This window comes from Pristis pectinata, chromosome 8 (assembly GCF_009764475.1).
Source record: "Pristis pectinata isolate sPriPec2 chromosome 8, sPriPec2.1.pri, whole genome shotgun sequence".
Classification (NCBI taxonomy): Eukaryota; Metazoa; Chordata; class Chondrichthyes; order Rhinopristiformes; family Pristidae; genus Pristis; species Pristis pectinata.
This window is the reverse complement of record NC_067412.1, coordinates 43,072,854-43,091,399: the sequence shown is the minus strand read 5'-3', so window position 1 is coordinate 43,091,399 and position 18,546 is coordinate 43,072,854. Positions and strand designations below refer to the sequence as shown.

At 42.0% G+C, this 18,546-nt stretch overlaps 1 protein-coding gene across 4 annotated transcripts in view; it reads right to left on the bottom strand.

Annotated features, from left to right (window-relative positions):
• LOC127573910 (myosin phosphatase Rho-interacting protein-like) overlaps positions 1–18,546 on the bottom strand; it is a 178,489-nt gene that overhangs the window by 124,099 nt on the left and 35,844 nt on the right. Inside the window, exon 1 of one of the 4 annotated variants that reach the window (XM_052022493.1) lies at positions 9,336–9,424. The exons of the other annotated variants lie outside the window; for them this stretch is intronic. The gene's annotated coding sequence lies outside the window, so the exon portion shown is untranslated. Of the gene's footprint in view, positions 1–9,335; positions 9,425–18,546 lie in introns of those variants that run through there. 4 annotated transcript variants of the gene reach the window in all.

The window sequence follows — 18,546 nt, the reverse complement described above, 5'->3', positions numbered from 1 at the left end:
TGCTGTGATGATTGTTGCTGCAGGTGAAATAGCTGACACTGCAACCATTGCTCATGGATTGTGCATGATCCAATGCAACCAATTTTCCTTCTCCATCTTGTCTTTTGTCGTTGAGAACTTCAACTGGACTCAGTCACCGAGTCACTGCCAGTGAGAGTTTGTGGATTCTGTCATTTCTTCCACTGTGCATAAACAAATCCACCAGGTGAAGCAGTTGCAACACATCTCCTAAAATGAAGATTTGGAACACTAAAGAGGTTGCTGTCCTTTGCTGCTCACGAACCACGCAGCAACTGACTTGTGCAGATCCCTACCCCTGAATTCAACGACAAGATTGATCCAACACCAAAACAGAAAAGTTGGAGTAAGCGTTGGCCCTTCAGGCTTGTTCTAACAATCAACGTGATCATGGCCAATCCTGTTCTCAATACCTAATCCCTGTACTCTCCCCATTCCCCTTTTTTCAGGAATCTGTTGAGCTCCTTAAATACTTGGCATCTACAGCCCTCTGTGGTACACCACCCTCTTGGTGAAGAAATTTCTTATCATCCAAGATGACTTACCTTGTGTTCTGAGACTGTGACTGCTATTTCCAAACACCAGAAGACACAAGCTCTCTGCATCCTGCCTGTCAAAACGTTGTACATTTCAATGAGATCTACTCTCATTCTTCTAAATGCTAGAGAATACAGGCTAACTAACCGAAAGTCTTCTTGTATAATAGTCCCACCATCTCAGGAATCAGTCTGGTGACCATTGTTGCACTCCCCTCTATCCAAGCACATCATTTCTTAGCTAAGACAATCAGAAGTGAACACAGTACTCGAGGTACAGTCTCACCAAGGTCCTGTGGAATTGCAGTATGACACCATTGCTCCTCTGCTCAAAACCTCCTGAAATGAAGACCAATTTACTATTTACTCAACTTGTCTAAGTTGCCCTGAAGGTGGCAGCACAGATGGTTGGTGAAGAAAGCATAGGGATACCTGCCTTCATTAGCCAGGGCATTGAATTTAAGAGCATGGGAGCATTTGGGACTATTTTATAAAACATTGGTTCAGTCACATCTGGAGTATTGTGTTCAGTTCTGATCGTCACACTATAGGAAGGATGCGACTACACTGGAGAGAATGCAGAGAATATTCACCAGGGTGTTGCCTGGGACGGAATGTTTCAGTTATGAAGAGAGACTGGATAGGCTGAGTTTGTTTTCCTTGGAGCAGAGGCTGAAGGGGGATCTGACAAAGGTAGACAAAATTAGGAGCAGCAAAGACAGGGTATATAGTCATAGAGCAATACAGCATGGAAACAGGCCCTTCAGCCCAACATGTCCATGCTGACCACATTGTCCACCAAGCTAGCCCCAATTTCCTGTGTTCGGCCCATATCCCTCCAGTCCCCACCCCTCCATGTACCTATCCCAGTGCTTCTTAAATGCTACTATTGTACCCACATCAACCACTTCCTCTGGCAGCTCATTCCATACACTGACTCTGTGGTCCGTCAGATCCCTTTTAAATCTTTCCCCTCTCACCCTAAATCTATGTCCCCTAGTTTTGGATTCCCCTACCCTAGGGAAAAGACTGTAACCATCCACCTTATCTATGCCTCTCATAATTTTAAACATTTCTATAAGGTTGCCCCTCATTTTCCTACGTTCCAAGGAATAAAGAGCTAGCCTGGCCAACCTCTTCCTATAACTCAGGCCCTCTCATCCTGGCAGCATCCTCGTAAATCTTTTCTGCACTCTATCCAGTTTAACAATGTCTTTCCTATAACTGAGTGACCAAAGCTGTACACAGTACTCCAGGTGCGGCCTCATCAACGTCTTGTACAACTGCAATGTAATCTCCCAACTCCTATACTCAATACCCTGACTGATGAAGGCCAGTGTGCTAAATGCCTTTTTCACCACCATCTACCTGTGACGTTGCTTTCAATGAATTATGCACTTGTACTCCTAGATCCCTCTGTTCCATTACACTCCCTAGTGCCCTACCCTTCATAATACAAGTCCTACTCTGGTTTGACTTTCCAAAATCCATCACCTCACAATCAGTATTGAAATCCATTTGCCACTCCTTGGCCCACTTCCCTAACTAATCGAGATCCCCCTGTAATCTACGATAACCTTCTTCACTAACACCACCACCTAATTTTGTGTCTTCCACAAACTTACTGATCAAGTCTTGTTCATTCACATCCAAATCATTTATATACATAACGAATAGCAGAGGTCCCAACACTGACCCCTGCGGCACACCACTAGTCAATGGTCTCCATTCCAAGAAGCAACCTTCAATCACCATCCTCTGTTTTCTACATTCGAGCCAATTTTGAATCCACCCATCTAGCTCTCCCTGGATTCCATGCGACCTAACCTTCCAGACCAGCCTGCCATGCAGGACCTTGTCAAAGGCCTTGCTAAAGTCCAAACAGACAACATCCACTGCCCTACCCTCATCTACCTTTTGGTTACCTCTTCAAAGAACTCCAGAAGATTCGTTAAACATGAATTTCCATGCACAAAGCCATGCTGACTCTTCCTAATCAACCTGTCTATCCAAATGCTGGTAGATCCTGTCCCTCAGAATTCTCTCCAGTAACTTCCCCACCACTGATGTCAGGTTGACTGGCCTGTAGTTCCCTGGCTTGTCCTTGCTGCCCTCTTAAACAGAATAACATTAGCCACCTTTCAGCCCTCAGGAACTTCACCAATGGCTAACAACAAAGCAAGCATCTCTGCAATTTCTTCTCTAGCCTCCCACAATGTCCAAGGAAGTACTCGGTCAGGCTCTGGGGATTTATCCACCTTAATGTGCTGTAAGGCTGCAAATACCTCCTCTCTGGTAATATGAATGTTCTCCAAAACATTTCTACTTGGTTCCCTTATCTCTTGAGCAACCATTTTCTCCTAAATGAATACCAAGGAGAAATATTCTTTAAAAATCCCACCCATCTTCTGTGGCTCAAGACACAGGTGGGCCTGCCAATCTCTAAGGGGGCCTACTCTCTTCCTTTTACTCTTAATCTATAGAACCTCTTGGGATTTTCCTCAACTTTACCTGCCAGATCCAACTCATACCATCTCTCTGCCTTCCTGATTTCCCTCAAGTGTATTCTTAATATTTTTATAGTCATCCAGGGATTCACTCATCCCTGACCTCCTTAACTCAGTGTATGATTCCTTCATTTTCTTGACCAGAGACTCAATATCTCTCATCAGACAGGGTTCCCTAAACTATGCAATAGTAGGAAATGTCTCCCCATAGCAGAGGTATCTAAATATTAGAGGGCTTAGAGTAAGGGATTTAGAGAGAATTTGAGGAAGAACTTCCCCCACCCAAAGGGTGTTTTGAATCTGGAACACACTGCCTGAGTGGGCAGTGGAGGGAGAGACTCTCACAGCATTTAAGTAGCATTTAGATAAGCACTTGAATTGCCAAGGCACAGAAGGATATGGACCAAGTGCTAGTGAATGGGATTAGTATGGATGGATACTTGGTAGTCAGCAAGGACATGTCAGGCCGAAGGGTCTGTTTCTGTGTTGTATGACTCTGACTATTTCCACCCTACAGCTCCCACCACCCTTCTAGAAATAAGCCACTGAAATAGTAGTTTACATAGAACTGTAGGAAAAGTTTTTAAAAACTCCTAAAGCAATATTTCCCAAGTTCCCGAGGCATCAGATACTTCATGTTTATGGAACATAAATTACTGGAGCAGCTTCCTTAAAGGGTCTGGCTCTCCTCGAAACAGAAGTTTTGAAATAAACAAGGATTCATTTGGGCAGTAATCCAGACATGGATTGTCAGTGACCTAATTTGGGCATGGTTGAGAAAACTACAGAGCACAGGGGCCACAAGGCCAGACCCAGCTCCTGGCTTCCCACAGGAACCATGGCCTCTACTACCTGAGAGGATGCCAGACTTGGAGTTCAATGACCAAGGTACCAGGCTGAGAGAAAGCTTAACATTAAGATTCAAATTAAGATTTCTTTATTAGTCACATGTACATCAAAATACACAGTGAAATGCATCATTTGTGTAGCACATTCTGCGGGCAGCCTGCAAGTGTCGCCACGCTTCCGGTGCCAACATAGCATGCCCACAACTTCCTAACCTGTATGTCTTTGGAATGTGGGAGGAAACCAGAGCACCCGGAGGAAACCCACGCGGTCACGGGGAGAACATACAAACTCTGTACATACAGTGGCCGGAATTGAACCCAAAGCTGAAGGAAGCAAAAGAACTGAAATTTGACAAATCTGCTTGGCATCACTTTTGCTTTCTAATGTGTCTGTACAGTGGAGATCTGGTTCTGGAAATGTTGTCCCTTTGTTAAAAAATTATTAATTTCAACTTCAGTATATGCTGCAAGGTCCTTCTTTAGACTTTTCAAACAGACTCCATACTGCTACCTGGCTACTTGCCAGTATTATTTAAAAACTTATTTTTCTCCTTTATCCACAATACATTTCCCTAATCTCCAGAAAATGGCATCTCTCACTGGGATGCTACTATCAAACCAGCTGAGAAGCCTACAGTGCATCACCAATTGAGTGAATGTTAGCTACTTAAAAAAATTTCACTCAAGCACAAACCTGTCCTTATGTGATGTACATACATGCTTTTTTTTTAAAACAAGGGTCACCATATAGCGAGAGAGAATCCTGCCTCATTTCAAATCGATGAAGAGTGAACTCCAGCACAGGTAGGGATTGAACAGCACCCTTGTGTTGCTCAGATCCTCACTGGATACACTAAGACACCAAGGGAGGAATCCCACATAAATATTATAACCGTCTTAAGGAAACAGCTGATAATATCCACTTTTAAAAAGGCAAATGGACAATTAAAAAAAAGAAATGAGCAAGGCAACAGGATTAGTGCTTAGAGAGCAAACACTGGCTGGATGTATTGAATCAAAAAAACAAACTGCTGGAGGAACTTAGCAGGTCAGGCAGCATCTGTGGAGGCAAAGGGATAGTCGATGTTTCGGGTTAAGACCCTGCATCAGGGCAGGCAGGGTCTCAACCCCAAACTATCCTTCTGGCTCCACAGATGCTGCCTAACCCACTGAGTTCCTCCAGCAGTTTGTTGTTTGCTGCAGATTCCAGCATCTGCAATCTCTTGCATCTCCTGCATCTCCAGGATGCACTGAATGGTCTACTTTTCTCCTCCTATGCCCTTGCCATCTCGTTCACTGTTTCTGAAATACTGTAAGATCAAAACCATGAGCATGTACATGTAGGTTTCAAATCTGCACAGGCCAGCAGGAACCACAGAACCCAATCTCTTAACTCACAACTTCATGAATTTTATTATTTATGGTCAAATTTTTATTCAGATCTCCTTGTTTCAAATTCCACAAAGTTTCATAGCAGCACAGAATATTATATTAGTTAAAGGAGCATGGAGTGGGTTACCAGTGGCGGAAACCTTCACTGGAATGGTTTCTCTTTGGAATTTAAAAGAATATTAATTTTTGTGTGTGGAAATATTTTATTTGGCCTCAAGCAACAGAAATCAAAGCACAGAGGAAACTCTTTGCACAGAGCTTCCTAGGCCCCATGCTCTCCTTCTTTAAAACTTTCCCTAAAACCATTTTTCTTCTTTGGCTGCTTGTCTACCTCTGAAGAAATTTGCAATGTTTTATGATGTTAACAGTGTGATAGATGCAAGCTTTCTCTTCTTGTTTCAATGTGAAATTCATCTTCAGAATTTATTTCGATATTGGTGTTAAAGACACCTGAGACTTCTTCCATCATCTGATTTGAGGCCTCCACTTCCTGCAGAGGTTCAGGTGCAAGCCATGTTGCAACTCCAGCTCATGGCGTGAAAATAATCATCATCATCAAGGATGTCCAGCCACTGGATTTCATCAACCAAGCCAGTTAGTGCCAACTCACACCTTTCTAACTGCAGCAAGAATGGGCAGCACAATGGCACACCTGGTAGAGCTGTTGCCTCACAGCTCCAGTGACGCAGGTTCAATCTCTGATGCTGTCTGTGTGGAGCTTTCACATTCTCTGTGACCACGTGGATTTCCACTGGATGCCCCACCTATATATATGAGTGGTAGACTGTAGGGGGGAGCTGATGGAATGTGGGAGAATAAAATGGGTTAGGAAAGAATTGATGCAATAATGGGTGCTCAATGATCAGCATGGACAGTGAGCCAAACAGCCTGTTTCCATGCTGCATAGCTCCATGTCTATCGTATAGCTAGCTTACTGACCTCACAATTGTCAAAGCTCAACGTCCAAGCCAACAAGGTCAAATTTCCCAAGCCAGCCTGGAGGGTGAAAACAAAAACTAAAATCACAACACACTCTGGAAATGAGCAGTACATACCAAACCTCACCACCGTTCCTTCAATAATGTGGCCAGCAAACTGGTCAATCGGAACAGTCAACAATGCACAAAATAACAAAGATATCACTAACAGATTAATGTTAATCTTGTACCGAATTTGAAGGGTTAGTAAGACGAGGAAATGATTGAAAAATGCCAATCACCTCTTTAGGTGGTTTAGGAACAGCTTCAGACAGCTGAACGCCAGTAGTGGCAGAGGGGATGAAAACTACCTGTGCTCCAGTTCTCAGAGCAACACTGGGGCCTCCGTATAATGTTTCAATGTTAAAAATCTCTTGTGTCTTGCAGGAGTCCTGCTTACAAGGCAGTGACATCCCACTGACCATTTCAAACAGAATTGCACTTAGCTGTAGTTCAAAGACTAATATACACTAATGCAACAGTTGCTCTCTGTGCAGTTTACATAAACAGCATCCTCACTAACACCTCTCCATATATTATCAAAGCGGAATTGTAATTGTATGATAAGAATGCAAAAATGCAGAAATTGGGGCTGTTTCAATATCTGCAAGTCCAATTTATTTTGTTATTCAAAACTGATACGCATAATCTCTTCTCTGATAAAAAAAATTAATCACTTTTCAAACTTCTCTCTCCACTGCTTTAACATTGCACTGATTGGTTAAAAAAAAAAGCTGGGCTTAGAAACCAGTGATCTAAATATCCGAAGTTTCTGCACGCTATATGACAAAACATCCCATTGTTCTAAGTGTAAATAATGTCTCAGGCTAACTTCAGGGACTCTCTCTACATGTAATGGATGCCATTATTGTATGCAAGTGGAATAGGGAAAGTTTAATAGTTACTACAGAATCAGCTAATGCACACCCTCTATTACTGCTTCTTGCTGTGCTAGATACTTGGAGCCAGCAATTCCTTGTACCTTGCCCAACTGGCCACCTCCCATATACAAGCATGGATGTCAAGTTCTAACAGACTATTCAACTGCATGGAATCTTAAATGTGCCCCAGTTATACTCACATCAAATTTGTGTGTGCAGCAGTCGTTCGACTGTGATCAGGATTTCCCAATTACATTATTCTCCTTACACCCCCTCCATGCATAAAATCTTATTTATGCTTTATTATTTAATCACAACAGATAGAGCCAATAACCTATGCAAATAAAGCAAGCAGGGTAATGATCGGGAGAGGAAGAGACATCTCCTAGCCTGACATCAGAACATGCTGCAATTCAGTGGCAGTGGTGAGGCGCAGGAGCCTGGTGAACTTGAAGACTAGAGGAAGATGGAGATGTGGAAGTCCACAGGGTTAAAATGAATTAGAAATGGGAGGGAGCGACACTGGGGCAGGTTGCAAGAAGCTGTGACAGATCAATCATAACCTGAGACACCAGGGATCAATAAGCTCTTCTTACGGTGAACTTGTTGCATGGTGAAAGATCTAAAAAAAAAGCAATTGGGTGTGGAAAATTTATCCTATCATTGTTATGCCTGGAGGTCGAGGGCTGGCAGGGTTAGGAGTTTAAGGGCTAATAAAATTTAATAGAATAATTGTGCATAATCCCCAAGGCACGTGGTGCAATCACACTTGCACCCCTCTGACTCGAGGTTGGTGTTGGGCCACGGGACTATAATTGGCTGACTGGTCTATGGGCACAAGGGCATGGAAAACAAGACTGCAATTAGTCAGGGTATCAGTGCCAGACGTGTTGTTACAGACACAGAAGGCCAAATCCAGGCATCACCACATTTCATACATTTGTAACCCAGCCAGGAAAAAGTCTTCTCCCCCAACCCACCACCCTAATGTAGACAGTAATTATTACTGGAGGATAGGAGGAATTGAGTGGTTAAGCCTGATGAAAAATTGGTTTCATGAATGAACAGAGTATATGCAGGGGAAGGCAAGCAGAGGCAGATCCATCTTTGCCCCGTCCCAAATAATTATCTTTAAAAGCACAGTGTATATGCATCTGTATATATATTCGTGTGTGACCCTCCAAAGGCCAACAAATGTAAACTCCTGGGCACATCCCTGTTGATGATCAACATTTTATAGTCATAGTGTCTTACAGTCTGGAAACAGGCCCTTTGGCCCACCGTGTCGGCACTGACCATCAAGTACCTATCAACAATAATCCCAGTTTCCCCCCCTCGCATCCCCACCAACTCCACACTCTCGCCCCATCCCAATTCAGTCTTCATCTACCTACATTAGGGGACATTTACAGTAGCTAATAAACTCACTAACCAGCACCTTTGGCATGTGGAAGGAAACCAGAGCACCCAGGGGAACCTCCCATGGATACAGGGAGAACATGCAAACTCCACAGAGGTAGCTCAGAAGGTCAGGATCAAACCCAAGACTCGAGTTTTGAAGCAGCAGTACTAACCACTGTGCCAATGCAGAGTGAAATAAGAGATGCTTTGATAAAGGGATGGTTGAAATTGTAATGGAAGGGCAAGACCGAGTGATAGAAGGATTAGAAAAATAGGGAAGGGAGATTAGTGTTAAAGACCAAGACAAAGAGCTGAGTTTCCAATTTAACCCTCTCAAATGCCTTTTGATGTTTTACCACAGTAAGAGCTCTGTACATGCAAATTGCTACTGTTACACATCCATGTGTGGGGAATAAAAGTTCCTCACAGTGACTCCTGTCAGCTCTAGCAACGTTTATTCATTCAGTCCTGGCTCCTTTTGCAAATAAAGCTACCATTGAAGAAAGATGTAAAAACAATTGCACAGTATTTCTCTTTTGTAGTCTGCAGCCCACTAAACACAGTATCATTTCATGTAAATATAATATACACAGCTTTGTTTAGATTACATCACACATTACTTTATTAGCAAGCTCCTTACACAATGTATATCGAATACTGGATCCACTTACATCACAGACCTGTTACTTTGCTTTCACTACCTACCAATAGGTCTTCCAGCAGAAGGTGACAATGTTTTCATGTGGCCTGGTTTCATTTTGCTCCCCACACTCACCTTTGGCTGAACAGAAAGATTGAAAGCATATCAATCCCAAACACAGAGGCTTTTCCTTCTAAATTGTGCTCTGCAGTCTGCATATACTGCCTTACAGCTGACACCATAGGGTGGGACAACCTTCAATACATTTGGGTGGAGTTGTTAAACCCAGTCTTGCACCAGCCTGATTTACTTCATCCACACAGTTTAAACTTGTTTATAGAATAAACCACATTATTCACAATGCATACAGCAAACCTCATCTACATGCAGCTCAGCTTCTGCAGACTTTGTTAATTTCTACAGTAAATTCATTTCCTGAGTGCGTGCAAACGAATCTCGCAGAAGTGTGAACACAGTCCAAGGGGTCCCTATTCCCTCCCACAGAAAACTTAATTGAGCATGAGCAGTAAAGTTTTTTTTCCCCTACTTTCTACTAATGGTTAATTTAAACAATTCTAAGAATATCATGGGAAAGAGCAACTTGGAGCCAGTCACTCTCATTTGTGATTCTCACTCAACAACAGAATTTGGAAACTGTTTTAGTTAAGCATCTGCTTGCAATTCTATCTTGCCTCAAGCCTCCTTTTACTTCCTTAAGAAACTATTACAGACAGAGACACAAAGGGCAATTCTAGTAAATACAAACACTTCAAAATCAGTTCTGGCCACTGTTAATATCCCACTGATCTTCACAGTACATCCAAGTACAAACAAGGCAAGCAGCAGAATTTTAACTCTCTGCCTACAAATATTTTCTCTACATTAAATGCACATTGTTAAACAATGGGGTTAGGTGGTTATAACTGCTACTGTGAGGTGCCTGGGTTAGCAGTTGGTTTCCTGATATTACCATCCATCAGTCAAATGACTGCTGTTCCCCACACTAGCCAGAAGGTGAATGATCCAGCCCCATTTATACAAGTGGTTCATAGCTGCGAGCTGAAAGCTTATGAGCAAAGGCAACTCACAGAATCAACCAAGATGACTGGTCGGCAATGGACAGAGGGCAACGGACAAATGACCCCTTGCATCATTAACTAGAATAGTCAGAAAATAAAGCAGTAGGAACAAACCTGCATTCATATAGTGCTTGTAATCTCAATGTTCCAAAATACTTTAAATCAGGCTTTTTTTTTTAAATTGTATTCACACTTGTTAAGTAGCTAAACCTGAGATACTCTTTTCAAATAACATGGTCTCAAAGAGCTATTGAATTGAATTCATTTCCCAGTTAATCAGCTTTATTGGTGGTGTTTAATAATGGAAAATTTTTTTCTTTCTAATGTGGTTGGTATATTTTGTACTGACCTGGGTATGCACAGGGGCACCTTGGCTGAAAACCTCACCTGGAAGATGGCATCAACAAAGCTTTGCTTCTCTGATGCTACAAAGAAGCAGCAATCTGGAAGGTTACTCGGGAATGCAAAGTCAATACTACAGGTATTGGAATGTGAAACAGAAATGCTGGAAATATTCAGATCACACCATATCTGCAGATAGAGAAATAGCTGAAATTTCAGCTTGATGGTCATTCATCAGAAGCAATGAAAGCTCTGATGAAAAAAATCATCCAGCTGAAATGTCAATGCTGTTGCTCTCTTCATAGATGCTGCCTGCCTAAGTATTTCCCCTATTTTCATTTTGGTTCTGGAGTGGAGTTTATACTGACTTCTTGATAATGAGAACATTACCCAATAGATTCAAACTGGCAAGCAAGTAAGTACCTTAATTAGTGAAGGTATGCAGGAATGATTAACAGATGTGCTGACACCTGACACTGAAATGCTCCAGTAATGGTTGAAGATGGGGTAGGTCATGGCTTTGATGTGGTGAATGGCTCTTGGGTTTCAACCTTGAGGATGCCCCAAGGAGAACAACACAAAACTGAGGAGCAGCACAAGTTGACTTTCAGTGAACATAGTGATGAATTAGAGAAGAGATTATAAAAGTTGTGATATGGAGAGTGTGGTGTGCATCACTAGTAACACAAGCAGCCTTTTCTATTCTTTCCAGATACGAGGAAGTGTTGAAAAACCCTTTTAGATATGGAGGTCAAATTCTCATCTTGGACTAACTTGGGGAAGAAACTGTTAGCAGTAAACAGAAGTTCTTGGAGGTGGCTTTACCAAAGCATGGAGCTGCACTTTAAATTAGATCATTGGCTTTCACCTGCAGCTCGAAGCTTGAACAAACCTACTTTAATATGAATATATTTCCACTTTATGCTAAGTGATAAACCTTGGTAAGAAGCAATTCATCAACAGGTCATAATTGCCATCCAGCCATGATGAGAGTTTGTAAAGCCTGGTTGTTTTTCCTCTGGGGAACAGAGGTCTATGGAGATATATTATTAATGATTCTTCAGGAAAAGGTAAATTGAATCCTAATGTTTCAGACTGCCACAATCTCTACAGCCAGCTTGTAAGGTACCTCAGAGAGATAGTGCAAAGATGTTTTAGATTTAAGTATTTCCTGCAGAAGATGGTGAACACGTGCTACAGACAGTGAAGCAGGTGGTGCATGAAATTAGACATTTGAGAGAATGGCAACTGAGAATTAACTTCAAAGCATGCCAATAAGAGTCTTTAATTGTCATATATTTTCATACTACACAAATAATGATTACAGAAATACAATTACTATTCCTTGTCTTTTGCCTCTAACCCTGTTGCGACTAGCTGATAACAGATGCAAACCCTTCCATAATATCACCCCAGCCAACGGAAGATCTCAAACCACTGTCAACATGTGAATTATATATTTTCTGATTAGGAAACCTACACTTTACCTAAAGGAAGATCTCATTCGCTGTGTGATATGGGAGCATAAACAGTTGTTGGGAAATTGTTTTATGCTAACAATGTCAGATCAGGAGGAATCCCATGGCATGAGGGAGAGGTGAGCAAAGTTACTACCTGCAAACATTTTTGTTTAGTGCCACAGAGCAAGGAGTGCATTAGGATAACAATTCCAATGGCTTGGAGCATGCCCAGTGTGTCTGAGCCACACAAATCCAAGTCAATCTATGTTCAGTTAATTTTGAGAAATAAATATGTATCACATTCATCCCAGGTTTCTTCAAATCAACTGTGTAACTGTGGGTTATTCAAATCAAAAGGTGTGGCTATGGGAACTCACTTAAGTACAAGCTACAGTGGCATGCAAAAGTTTGGACACCCCTGGTCAAAATTTCTGTTACTGTGAATAGCTAAGTGAGTAAAAGATGACCTGATTTCCAAAAGGCATAAAGTTAAAGATGACACATTTCTTTAATATTTTAAGCAAGATTACTTTTTTATTTTCATCTTCTACAGTTTCCAAATAACAAAAAAGGAAAAGAGCCTGAAGCAAAAGTTTGGGCACCCTGCATGGGCTCCAAAAGTTTGGGCCCCCTTTGGCAAGTATCACAGCTTGTAAATGCTTTCTGTAGCCAGCTAAGAGTCTTTCAATTCTTGTTTGGGGGATTTTCACCCATTCTTCCTTGCAAAAGGCTTCTAGTTCTGTGAGATTCTTGGGCCATCTTGCATGCACTGCTCTTTTGAGGTCTATCCACAGATTTTCAATGATGTTTAGGTCGGGGGACTGTGAGGACCATGGCAAAACCTTCGGCTTGTGCCTCTTGAGTTAGTCCATTGTGGATTTTGACGTGTGTTTAGGATCATTATCCTGTTGTAGAAGCTATCCTCTTTTCATCTTCAGCTCTTTTTTTTACAGACAGTGTGATGTTTGCTTCCAGAATTTGCTGGTATTTAATTGAATTCATTCTTCCCTCTACCAGTGAAATGTTCCCCATGCCACTGGCTGCAACACAAGCCCAAAGCATGATTGATCCACCCCCGTGCTTAACAGTTGGAGAGGTGTTCTTTTCATGAAATTCTGCACCCTTTTTTCTCCAAACGTACCTCTGCTCATTGTGGCCAAAAAGATCTATTTTAACTTCATCAGTCCACAGGACTTGTTTCTAAAATGCATCAAGCTTGTTTAGATGTTCCTTTGCAAACTTCTGACACTGAATTTTTGTGGTGAGGACACAGGAAAGGTTTTCTTCTGATGACTCTTCCATGAAGGTCATATTTGTGCAGGTGTCACTGCACAGTAGAACAGTGCACCACCACTCCAGAGTCTGCTAAATCTTCCTGAAGGTCTTTTGCAGTCAAACAGGGGTTTTGATTTGCCTTTCTAGCAATCCTACGAGCAGTCCTCCTGGAAAGTTTTCTTGGTCTTCCAGACCTCAACTTGACCTCCACCATTCCTGTTAACTGCCATTTCTTAATTACATTACCAACTGAGGAAACGGCTACCTGAAAACACTTTGCTATCTTCTTATAGCCTTCTCCTGCTTTGTGGGCATCATTTATTTTAATTTTCAGAGTGCTAGGCAGCTGCTTAGAGGAGCCCATGGCTGCTGATTGTTGGGACAAGGTTTGAGGAGTCAGGGTATTTATAAAGCTTTGAAATTTGCATCGCCTGGCCTTTCCTAACGATGACTGTGAACAAGCCATAGCCCTAACAAGCTAATGAAGGTCTGAGACCTTGCTAAAAGTTATCTGAGAGTTCAAATCTCTTGGGGTGCCCAAACTTTTGCATGGTGCTCCTTTCCTTTTTTCACTCTAAAATTGTACAAAACAAAAATAATACACTAATCTTGCTTAAAATGTTGAAAAGAATGTTTCATCTTTAACTTTATGACTTTTGGAGATCAGTTCATCTTCTACTCACTTAACTATTCATAGTAACAGAAATTTTGACCAGGGGTGTCCAAACTTTTGCATGCCACTGTATGTCCTTGTTACATTTCTACACAGGCCCCCTCCTCACCTCTTTTCCTACTATATTGGTGACTATAATGGTGCTGCTTCCTGCACTTTTAGAGAACTCAAATATTTCCCCACTTTTGCTGCCACTCTCACTCTTGCATGGTCCACAGCTGACTTTGCTCTACCTCTCTCTCAAGCAATAGGTTAGTGACAAATATTCATAACAATCTCGCAGACTCCCACAACTATATAGACTACACCTCCTCCCACCTGCTTCCCACGGGACTCCATTCCATTCTCTCAGTTCCTCCAACTCCCTTGTATCCATTCTGATGAAAAGAATTTCCACACCAGTGCTTCTGAGCTGCCTACCTTTTCTCTTAATCTTTTGTTTCCCTCCACAATAGTTGACAAGGGTCTTAGCTGTGTCTGTTCTATTTCACACGTGCTCTCAATTCCTCTCTTCTCAGTCACAGAAGGATGGGATTTTCCTTGTACTCACTTTCCACCGACCTCAGTAAGTTCCACCACCTCAATGAGATTCCACCTCCAGACATGCCTTCCCCTCCATTCCCAGCATTCTGAAGGAATATTTCTACTTGCTACTCCGCTGTTGACTCTTCCATCTGCAGCAGCCTCTCCCCTGCTTATGTCACTTCCCCATTGGAGAAGATGCAACAACTGCCCCTTTACCTCCCTCCACTCAAGGACCCAAACTGCCCCTTTACCTCCCTCCACTCAAGGACCCAAACTGCCCCTTTACCTCCCTCCACTCAAGGACCCAAACTGCCCCTTTACCTCCCTCCACTCAAGGACCCAAACTGCCCTTGCAAGTAAAGCAGCAATTCACTTGATCATCTTCCAATCTATTGTATTGATTGGCCTCATACCAGTGACTTGCACTTCAAGTAATTGGGACCAAAACCAGAAAAAGCAAATCAAACTTGTCAACCTTACCAGCAGCTTCAAATAGACATGACAGCCCACTGAAGTTAAAGCTACAGGAACATCCCTTAATTTATAACAATATGACTTTACAAAAGCGGTATACCATTTTTGTAACCAAAGCCAAAGGCTAACCCAATGCTTCTTCTGAGAGTGTAATATAACAGACTGATGAAAGTTGATGCATCAAAAATGCTGATGACAAACTTGTACACCTGTAAAATTTTGATTTTACAATTTTACATTAAAAATGATGTAGGCTGGTTAACTTTTAGCACTTGTATTTCACAATTAATAAATGCTGAACTCAAAAAAAAAACTAAAACGTGGACTTGCAACAGAGTAACCTGATCACTTACCCCTCAAAAGCTGCCTCAACAGTGATTAATGCCCACAATGCTTAAAAAAAGGATGAAAGGTCCCAAATAAAACATCAACACGTATTTTTTTGCTTTTCAGGTGCTGTACCAGCTGCCAATTTCCCTCTTCCCAAAGTACAACAGTGTACTTACATTACATATTCACGGCTGGAAACTGTTCAGGAACAGAACAAACCCCAATATGATGTATATCTAACATTAAAGCAGCCACATGATTCTATTCCAAGCTAGTCAAGCTGTTGAATACAACTGTCTTCTAAGCCTCTTGCTAATGTTAAGGCAGTGCAATTAAAGATTATCACAGAATGAAGTAGTTCAGCTGCCAGCACCAGGATAAGACATTGGCTGTCATTTCAAAAGTATATAATTCTAGAGCAGGGCTTATGTTTACAAGCCTGAAACGTTAATAATGCATTCTTGCCAAATTCAACAGGCTTTTCATTGGTGAAAGCAACATTAAATGCACTCCCCCAGCACTGAACAAAATGAATTCTGCTGGAAACTTTCAGGCCAGTTCCTGCTAATCATACAAACCTATGCTGTGGGTGAGCTCACACTGGAACGTTTGATAATCTGATGACCTCTAAGAGTTATGGAAAATAGGCTTGTGCCCAATACATGAAATCAATGAGGCTCACCCCAAACTGTACATGCCACAGGGAATTTCTCCTAACTATACTTCACAGGCTACTGAATGCCATTAAAGAGAAATAACCGTCCTTCATAGAACCTTGGATTAGCGGCTGTAGGAATAAAGAACTCAAATCCTGTTTCCTGGAGGCTTTCCAGAATTGCTGACGAGAAGGACAAGAGAGCTCCCAATATAAACAAATGATTAGGCCAGGATATGCAGCCTTTTAGATAAGGAAAGAATGTTACTGCAACACATTTAACTCTGACTTTCACACACTTCTATAGGGGTACATCACCTCGTATCTTCCCTCAAAAAATATAATTTTACCATTGCTTAACAAAAGCAACAGAGTCAACCAATGGCAAGAATTTAGACCAGAAGGCTGAGAAATCATTAGCGCTTTACTCGATGTCTTACAAAAATTTAACTCTTCACACAGACACACACACACGTGTACAACAAAGCAGTCTTCTTCTTAGGCAATCTCTTGGCATCTAGGATAACTCAGTTCTACTCCATTTCTGCGGCTAACGATGCCAGCGTGGGCATCTAGACCCTGCCACAGACGAGGCTGATGGAGCAGACAAGCAAGCTGGTCCATTCCTTCTACAGTTTTTGCAGGGCTCCTGCGTGGTCCCAATGCATGGACTCGAGGTTCTCAATACCAGCCCAATGCTCCTTTTCCACCTTGAGAGGCCATGGTTCAGAGACCCCAAGGATTCAGTCAGGCTGTTATGTTGTTTTAAGAAGGTTTGAGTACATTCTTTAATCTCTTTCTGTCTGCCTTGGAATAAAATGTCTGCTTTGGGAGGCTGGTGCAAGGCACAAAGTTTTCTGCCCAAGGTAGCCGAATGAGTTTCACTAGGGCCTTAATACTGAGGAAGTTGGCCAGGGAGAGGACACTGACATAGACTTGCTTATCATTCCAGATAATTTGGAGGACTTTCCACAGCAATGTTGGTGCCACTATGCCAGTTACTTCAGATGTCTGCATCGGTAGTCCAAGTCTCAGAAGCATACAAGCTGGCAGGTATCACTGCTGCTTGATAGACCATGAAATCTGTTGCAGAAATGATCTTCAAGTGCTCTTTTCCTCAACTAACCAAAGGTGCTAGCATGTTGAAAGCAGTGGTGAAAAATAATTTACGATTACAAGGTCTTGCAGCTCAAAGCATGAGGGCAAGGAATCATATAAACAAAAGGGTAAGTTTGTGCTACAGAGCAGGGCAATGGGCAAACCTTTCACTTAGTACACCAAGCAATCAAAAAGACCTTCACACCTCTTTCTAAGCTCCTATGTAATCTCAATTATTTGGATAAATGAACAGTTTAAAGCAAAGAAGCCAGTTCTTTAAAACAGCCAAAAGTACATCAATAAACTCCAAAATCAGAAGGTTTGAGACTCACTGAGCAATTTTTCAAGGGGCGACATGAATAGTCAATGGAGGAAAACAAATCAAAATGTTGGATCCCTGCCTTAAGGCACTGTCAGCAGTCCTTCCTCCAGCTTACAAATCAAACCACATGCCTGAACCACCACCCAATAAAGTACACACTATTGTGCCCAGTCATTCTCCCAGAGAACACTGGAGCAGGACGATGAGCTCCCAGCCAGAGCCCTGGGGCAGGCTGACTCCTTGCGTAGCTGCTGTACCAGTCTCAGTTGAGAAATCTCAAGTAGTATTGCACAAAAATAAACCAAGCACTGTGCATGTTTAGATACTTTACAATGGTTTGCAGTATTCTTGGATATGCTCTCCATCATTTGAATAACAGTGATAACTATCATAGAGTGCACAAAAAGGAGGAAATTGTGTAAAAATCCTTCATAAAACCACTTGCCCCCATTTTTAATATTGCAGTTAATTCAAGGCCCTATAGGAAGAACATGAAGGTTTGAGAGAGATGCCAAGATAAGTGGCTGGATCAGCATCAGGGTGGAGAGACTAGAGAAACTAGGGCTGTTTTCTTTAGGACACAAAAGTTACAAGGAGATCTGGGAGATGTTCAAAATCTTGAAGCATTTTTAAAGAAAGTAAATAAGGAAAAAACATTTGCAGCATCACATTAGTTGGCAAACAGAAGACACAGATTTAAGGAAATCCAGGAAAAATGATTCCAGGAAAAAATATTTACTTTGTGAAGTAAATGTACTTCCTGAAAAGATAGTGTGAACAGTTTCAACAACAACATTAACGAAAACTTTCTGGAATACGAAAGAGCAGGGGAGTTGAGTACAATGTTGGGACGATTTGAATAGCTCTTTCAAAGAGTCAGCACAGGTATGCTGGACTGAATGGCCTCCATTGGTACTGTACAATTTTCTTGTAAACCATGTGGCTATGCTGTGTGACAGCAAGATCAGGCTCTAATCTTATATTTCATCATCTATTGTCTACACGAGGAATTGCCACTTGCACACTGGAACACACATCCGGCACATACAGCAGCAGCCTGGGTGAGTCAGCACTTTAGGGGGGGGGGGGGGGGGGGGAAGAGGGGGGGGGGAG